Raw genomic sequence first — 8,539 nt, 5'->3', positions numbered from 1 at the left:
TGTGTATATGTTAATTCCAACCTTTTATTTATCTCTCCCCTCCCAGCTTTCCCCTTTGGTAACCTAAGATTGTTTTCTAAGTCTGTTACCCTTTTCTGTTTTGTAAATGAGTTCATTTGTATCAATTTTTAGATTCTGCCTATAAATGATATGATACTCATCTTTCTCTCTGTGACTTACTTCACGTAGTATGATCATCTCTAGGTCCTTCTTTGTTGTGGTAAATGGCATTATTTCATTCTTTTTTTATAGTTGAGTAATATCCTGTTGTATATATGGACCTCATCGTCTTTATCCATTTTCTGTCGATGGACATTTAGGTTGATTCCATGTCTCCACCGTTGTAAATAACGCTGCAATGAAGTTTGGGATACATGTGTCTTTTTGAGTTATTTTTTTGTCGAAATATCCTCCCAGGAGTGGGATGCCGGATCATATGGTAGCTCTGTTTTTAGCTATTTAAGGAACTTCCATACTGTTCTCCTTAGTGGCTGTTACCAATTTACATTCCCCCTAACGCTGTAGGAGTGTTTTCTTTTCTCTAAGCCCTCTCCAGTATTTACTGTTTCTAGAGGTTTTGATGACAGCCATTCTCACTGGAGAGAGGTGATACCTCGTTGTAGTTTTGATGTGCATTTCTCTAATAATTAGCGATGTTGAGCATCTTTTCATGTTCCTTTTGGCCATGTGTATTTTTTCTTTGCAGAAATGTCTATTTAAGTCTTCTATTTATTTTCTATTGGGTTTGTTTGTTGCCGTTTAGAGTAAGTTCTGATATAAATATAGACTTATTAATGCCACCTTATTAATTGCTTTTGTAGTCCTATTGTTCTCTTTTCATTTTTTCCCCCCATCTTTGTAAACTGGTGATTTTCTGTGATGGTATGCTCTTTTCCCCTTTCCTTATCTTTTGTGAATCTACTTTAGGTGTTTGATTTGTGTTTACCATGCATCTTACATAAAACTATCTTTGAAATAAAATAGTTCATTTTACGGTGACAGCAACTTAACTTCTATGGCGTAAAAAAATTCCTCCCTTTTCCCCCACTCTTTTATATTTTTGATGACATCATTTACCTCTTTTTACATTGTATATTTTTTATCAACTTATAGCAGCTGTAGTTATTTTTAATACTCTTTTCCTTTAGCCTTTATAGTATACTTAATTCATTAACACACCATCTTATTACAGAATTAGGGTTTGTAAATATGACTGTATATTTGTCTTTACCAGTGTGTTGTATACTTTCACATGTTTTCATGTCATTATTTGGCCTCTTTTCATTTCAGCTTAAAGAACTCCTTTCTGTGTTTTGCAAGGCAGATCTTGTGCTGATGAACTACTTCAACTTTTCTTTGCCTGGGAAAGTTTATTTCTCCTTCATATCTGAAGGATAACTTTGCTGGATAGAATATTCCTGGTTGACAGTTGTTTTTCTTTCAAGACATCCCGTACGTAATTTTCCTGTAGAGTTTCTGCTGAGAAATCTGCTAGTAGCCTAATGGGGGTTCTTTTGTAGGTTACAATATTTTTTCCTCTGGCTACCTTTAGGATTCTCTTTATCTTTTTATTTTTGACAGTTTCATTATAATGTGTCTTGGAGGTCTTTTTGCATTGAGATAATAGTGTGATGTCTTAGTTTCATGAACATGGATGTCCAAGTCTCTCCCCAGGTTTGGCAAGTTCTCAGCTCTTATTTTTTTAAATAAACTTTCTGCCTGCTATTCGCTTTTTTTCTCCTCCTGGAACCTCAGTGGCTCTGGTATTTGTATGTTTGGTGGAGTCTCATAAGTCATGTAGGCTTTCTTGGCTATTTTTTGTTCTTTTTTCCTTTGTTTTCCTCTGATCACATTATTTCAAAGTTCCTACCCTCGAGCTCACTTATTCTGTTTTGTCTATTGTGCTGTAAATGCTCTCTGTTGCATTTTTCATTTCATTTATTGAATTCATTAGCTCCCGAATTGTTTTTTATGATTTTTACCTCTTTGTTAAATTTCTCATTTTGTTCATGTATAGTTTACGTGATTTCATTAGAATTGTCTTTCTGCTTACTTTTAGCTCATTGAGTTTCCTCAAAAAAGCTATTTTGAATTCTTCGTCAGTTAGATCACAGAATTTCATGCCTTTCAGTTCACTTATTGGATGATTATTGGAGTCTTTGGTGATGATATACTTCCTTGATTCTTCATGTTACTTGTAGTTTTGTGTTGCTGCTTTTGCATTTGAAGCAGCAGATACCTCCTTAAATCTTTACTTGCCTTCAGATGGGATATACAGCTGTAACCTCTTATAGCTGAGGTTTTCTCCTACCTTGTGTGGGTATACCTCCTCCACACTTCTTGCTCCCTCTTGTGGCAGAATTCTTAAGCTTGTATAGCTTCTCTGGGGTTTGGTTTATTCTACAGCGTTACTGCAACAATAGTTGACTAACATAAACTCTTAATGATTATATTTTAAGAAATTCTGTATACATGAAAACATATAGGTACAATTTTACATAAGTGCATAACATAATTATGATCATGTTACACATTTTTTTAAAATTTATTTTTCTTTTCCTTATTAGGTTGGCTACCCCTCTCCCCCCATCCCACTGATGCCCCATTTTCCTTCCCAAGTAATCCATGTTAACAACTTAGTATGTACCTATCTGTATTTTCTCCATATTTATGTACTCACATGCAATGATATGACCACATGTACGTACCAGTGACATTCAAAATATGTAGCAACCAGTATGCACAGTGTCAACCAGTGAGAATAAACACTAGCTGAAACATCCAGTGGCTGTATCAGTTTATGCTGGCCAAATGCCAACCCTGTACACAAACACACACACACACACGATAAGAATTTCTGTCACTGTTTATGTTCTACAAAAATGGAATCATATTATAAACATTTTGCCTTATTATTGTTTTTTATACAATCCCTTAAATTCCAACTGTGATATGGTTTTCTTCATTCTTCTTAATTGCTGTATAAGACATATTAAGTGGGCTGAGTGTATTAACATTTATCCAGCAGTACCCTATTAGTGGACTTCCCCTTTGTTTCCAGTGTTTTTGTTACCATGAGCAATGCTGCCATGAACATTCTTGAACATACATCATTGTGTACTGGTGATTTTATCTCTAGGGCATCCAGTCCCAGGAATGGAACAGGTAGACTGAATGATGAGAGGTAAATTTTGTTAGATGGTGTCTGAGAACTTTTCAAGGTTCTGGGACAATTTACATTTTTATCATGAAGATTTAAAGAAATGATTTCTCCTACATAGCTATCAGTAAGTGGCTTTTTGATTTTTGCCAACCTCATGGGTACAAAGTAACAATCTGCGTTTCCCAAACCAATCGTGAACTCACACACCTTTTCCTGACTTGGCTATCTGGATTTTCTCTTTATATCTCTGCTCATTTCTCTATTGTGTTGTTTGTATCCTTGCCAATATGTAAGAGCATTTGCATGATGCAGATGTTAACCCTATGCCTAGATTAAACAATTTTTTCTTAATCTAGGATTTGTTCGTTGGTTGGGTTTAAGTTACCTCTTGCCTTACAAAATGTTGTCACAGTCATGAAAATGTGCTTCCCTTTATCTCCCTCCTTTCTCATTTCTCATTTCTCTCTTTCTCTTCCTTTCTTCCCCATCTTTCTCTCTCTCTGTGTATGTGTGGGGTGTGTGTGTGTGTGTGTGTGTGTGTGTGTGTGTTTGTTTGCGTGCACACCTGTTTTCCTTCCCCTCGTTCTGCCTTTCTGTGTCTTTCTTCGTGCCTCTTGTTCTCTGTCTACTCCCTCTCACTGCTGCTCACCCCTCCCTTTTCCCGCTCCATAAGAATACTAATTTTCTGTGCAGAGAGCAGTGTATTTTCTTGCTTGTGTTACTTACAAAGCCAAGACAGAAGCGAGAGGTGACTGAGGGCAACACAGTACAGGGTTAAAACAATGCATTTTCAAAATTGGCTAAATTTGAAATCCTTTGAGTTTTTTCTTTTTATATGGCTTCTCCAGTTCACCCTCTGAGATTCTGATTCCACAGGTCTGGAGAGAGGTATAATGTACAAATGGATGTCTATTTTAATATCTCCCCAGGGGATCCCAGTACAGCATCAGGGCTGGAAATCTGCTAAAGCACTAGATCAGGGAGGCTAAACAAATGCTCCCCAGTGTGGCCAGTGTGCTCGGGAGATTGGACAAGCTAGGCTGTTGTAGACTCAGCTAATGACCTTCAGCAACCAACCAGCTCAGCATAAGACAGCATGAGGGGCTCACATGGAGTAGAAACAAGGGTGAAGTAGGTCTGTAGGCCTGATACTCCTCCAATGGCGGAAGAGAGAAAGGTGTGAGGCACAACTCAAGTGCAGCTGCAGTGGGGCAAATGGGCACAAGGGGGCAGTGTGGCTCCATGTGGCTCAGAAGCCAACTCAAATTGAGGCCCGACGCAGGCTCTGGGAGAGCTCCGGCAGGGTGAAGGGCTGTCCCCTTTCCACTCTGAGTCCCTGTCCTACAGAACCTGGCTCTCAGATGATTAAAATTCATGCAACATTTATTAAGTGTGAATGATCTCATGTCAAACACCGTCCTGTATTGTTTTATTTAATCTTCATAGCAATCCAAGGTAGGCATATTATTTTCTTTTTTACCAAAGAGGAAGCTGCAGCTTAGGGAAGTTAATTAATTTCCTAGCAGGTGGGAGAGCCAGGAGTTAGACTCAAGCCTGTCTGACTGCAAGCCAAATATTCTTTTCATTCAACAACTGCTTTATACAGGTAACATTTGATTCTGAACGTATTAATAAATGCGAATTTGCCAAATAATTTATTCATGCATGCTGATTATTTCTTTTCTTCTTTCCTTCTCTCTTAACCAAAGGGATCAGTAAGAATAACTGTGTTAGCTAAAAAATCTTAAAGCCCACAGTCTGCATTTTAACAGGAGACTGAAGAAGTAAAGAATGAATGGCTGGTGGTGGAATATCCCCTTGGGGTTTCCTCCTCTGCAAAGCTGGGCCCGGGTGTCACAGTGAACGTCTGCAGACCTAAGGCAGGATTTTATTTGGCTGACGTGGTGTTATTTAAAAAGTCTAAATTTCAGTTCAGCATAGTCCCTACCATTCCCTTTTCTTTCCTTCTTTATGCTTTACTCATCCGTGCTACCTGCCGGGTATCTGCTGATGGCAGTAGAAGACCCTTTGGGCCTTGAACTTCACCCCACTCTGTCTCCCTTCCCTGGCTCTCCTTGCCTCTAGGTGTTGTCATTGTCACCACTCTGGCTGTTGTCTGTAGCTGGAGGCTCTCCCACCTGCGTTGGCTGCATCCGTGGGTCCCCTCTGCTGCTTCTAGCACCCAGACCAGCCCTAGGTTTGCCAGGGCTAAATTTAACTGCAGCTGCTTCATCAGACGCTTGGGTATTTTCAGCCATAGAGGCATAGGGTGGCTGAGCTGGAAGTTGCTGAGGGCTGCTGGCCAGGGCTCAGACCCAGTGTTTTAGATTGAAATCAGCATCCAGGTTGTTCCAAGCGCTTGGTCTCTCCCCCCAACCCCCGACCCCTGTTTTTTCTTAATTGGAGTTCAGGAGAAGGGAGAAAGCAAGAAGTGATAGAGAATAGGACAGCACAAGGTAGGCCCTGGGGACCCTCTGTATTTGCTCGGTCATTTCTCTCTTCTCCGTAGTCAGTCGCCCTCATGGCACGTGACTGCCGGAAGATCAGGAGCTGGAGACCGTGCTCTCCAGCCATGTCCAGCAAGGGTGATGCACGTGGCTGGGACCACACCCGATTGGCAGCTGAGAGCAGGATATGGTCTGTATTGCACGGTGAGGGCTGCCTGCTGGTCTGTTCTCTCCTGGCCGGCTCGCCCCGGAGTCACTCTCCAGGGAGACACCACCCTTGCTCTGAGCTCCAGCACTCATGTCATCAGGTGTCCTTTCTTGACCTGGGTCTTCGTGGACAGGGCTGTGTTCCCAAAAGCCTTGGTCCAAGGCTCTCTGAAAGTTCCCAGCCGGCGAGTACTGTGGGGTTGGTAGGCCCTCTGGCCAAGAGAGCAGGTGTGTATACGTGCATGACGGCAGGTTCTCAGTGACAATTACAAATAGAACAGGAAAATGGGCCCAGAGATGGAGCGATGGCACTGAAGGGGTGGGGAGGAGAGGCGATACACAGAGAGGGAGGATATAGCCCCCCAGGGTCCTGGGGGCCCTGGGTGGAGGAGGGGTCTGCCCGAGCATGGGAACCAACCCTGGCTATTCTCAACTGCTGCCCTTGGCTGTGAGTGAGATGTTGTCAAACTTCCTACAAATCCAAGTGAAATAGAGAGGATCTTCCCTCTTTCGCTAACTCCACCATGTCCACGGCAGGAGAACCTCTCCTGACTATTTCTCGTGTCCAGTGTACCTACTGGATGGCACCAGCAGCCCACAGCTCTCACACTGGAAGGGGCCTTGGGATGCTCTGTTTGGATCTGCTCACGTTACAGAGGGCAAGCTGCCAGTCTGAGGTGGTTAGTTTTATGTCTGGGCTCCTGACCTATCCTCCCCTGCTGTCCTCAGCACCTTTCTCGTTGTCATGCCAATATTGACAAGAGCTAGCAATCAGGACTCTGCTCCAGGTACATTTTAAACACTAACTCATGTAGACCTGACACCAGACCTACCTATGAGGTAGGCACTGCTATCATCCCCATTTTACAGATAAGGACGTGGAGACTCAGAGAAGTTAAGTGACTTGCCCAAGGTCACACAGGATTTGGAGCTGGGTGTTCTGGCTCTAGAGCTGTTATCCATGGCGTATACTGCCTCTCAAGGTGCTTCACTGGGACTGCCTGTTTCTTGTCCAGCTCTTATACCAGATTGTGAACAACCTGAAAGGGATTGATTATGTTTTAACCCCCTTTGGATCCCAAGATTAACCTAGAGCCCAATATAGTAGAAGCTCAAACAAATGTTGGTTGAATGAGTGAATGAAGAAACAGAAGCATGGACTTCCCTGGTGACACAGTGGTTATGAATCTGCCTGCCAATGCGGGGGATATGGGTTCGAGCCCTGGTCCAGGAAGATCCCACATGCCATGGAGCAACTAAGCCTGTGTGCCACAACTACTGAGCCTGTGCTCTAGAGCCCATGAGCCACAACTACTGAGCCTACGAGCCACAACTACTGAGCCTGTGTGCCGCAACTACTGAGCCCACGTGCCTAGAGCCCGTGCTCTGCAACAAGAGAAGCCACCGCAATGAGAAGCCCACGCACCGCAACAAAGAGTAGCCCCCGCTTGCTGCAACTAGAGAAAGCCCGTGCGCAGCAACGAAGACCCAACACAGCCAAAAATAAATAAATAAATTTATTAAAAAAAAACAAACCCAAAGCATTAGTTAAACCGTTGTTCCTTGCCCTGCATTTCTGAGACCTAATGTCTCTGAGGGGTTGTGAGTGCAGGGTAGAACGTGCTGGCCTCTGCGGGGTAGCAGGCTGGGAGATCCCAGCAACCCTCACCTGGGTAGGAGTCCTCCCGCCTCCTGCCCTGTCCCCTCCCAGCCCCGCCGCCTCACCTGCCTGCCTGTGTGCTTGTGCGCACCTGTGCACGTTCTTCTGGAGCCTGCCTGCAGGTTGATGAGTATGCCAGGCATCAGCTGACTTCCCTGGTGACGGCGGCAGCTTCACCCTTGTGACCAGCCAGAAGCCAGGAAGGCAGTGAAGGCTTCCCTCTTACGTGCCTCACCACTGCCTTGGAGGATTTTCTGTGTGTGTTCGCTGTGTTCTTGACACCCAGGGCCACTCAGGAGGTCTCCCAGCATCTAGTTTTCCGATGCTAATGCAGGCAGAGGTGCCTAACACTCCCTGCAGCCAGGGAATGAGGGGCTAGGTCTTAAAGGGGGACCCTGGGGGAGGCACCATGGCATGCACTACCAGACACTTTTACCCCAAAGATGGCAAGAGAAATGACTAGATGCTGAAGTTGAGAATGGGAAACGGATGAAACAAAGAATGGTCCTCAAACTGTGGTCTTCCAGTCACCAGCAGCAGCAGCAACTGGGAACTGGGTAGAAATGCACATTCTGGGGTGGGATAGGGAGGCTGGGAGGGAGACGCAAGAGGGAGGAGATATGGGGATGTATGTATATGTATAGCTGATTCACTTTGTTATACAGCAGAAACTAACACACCATTGTAAAGCAATTATACTCCAATAAAAATGTTTAAAAAAAAAAAAAAAAAAGAAATGCACATTCTCAGCCCCATCCCAGAACTCATGAGTCGGCCATTCTGGGGGAAGGGGCCCAGGTGCCTGTTTTAACAAGCCTCAGGTGATTCTGATGCAACCACTGTTCCCTCCAAACTGTCCCACTGGCAGGACTGATGAAAGCCTTCAGTGAGCAGTTACTGAGTTCTGGTCCTTTGTAGAGGGCCAATCAAGGCACAAAATAGGTTGGACACAATCCTTGTCTCCCTCTTCCCCCACCCTAATGGAAACTCTGGACCAAGTAATGAACAACAAAGTACGGGGCCAGTCATTACACTGGCCAAAAATCCCACTTCCACAAGAAA

The 8,539-nt window shown here is 43.8% G+C and overlaps 1 long non-coding RNA gene across 1 annotated transcript in view; it reads left to right on the top strand.

The window, feature by feature from the left end:
- The first annotated feature begins 1,119 nt into the window (after positions 1-1,119).
- The window catches only part of LOC309666295, a 79,788-nt gene continuing 72,368 nt past the window's right edge, over positions 1,120-8,539 (top strand). The window contains exon 1 of the long non-coding RNA XR_014267016.1: positions 1,120-5,619. This is a non-coding gene — a long non-coding RNA (uncharacterized lncRNA). The remainder of the gene's footprint in view (positions 5,620-8,539) is intronic.

Source organism: Balaenoptera physalus (genome assembly GCF_965194825.1).
Source record: "Balaenoptera physalus genome assembly, chromosome: 8".
Classification (NCBI taxonomy): domain Eukaryota; kingdom Metazoa; phylum Chordata; class Mammalia; order Artiodactyla; family Balaenopteridae; genus Balaenoptera; species Balaenoptera physalus.
Note: the sequence above shows the minus strand (reverse complement) of the source record. Positions and strands in the feature narration are given on the sequence as shown.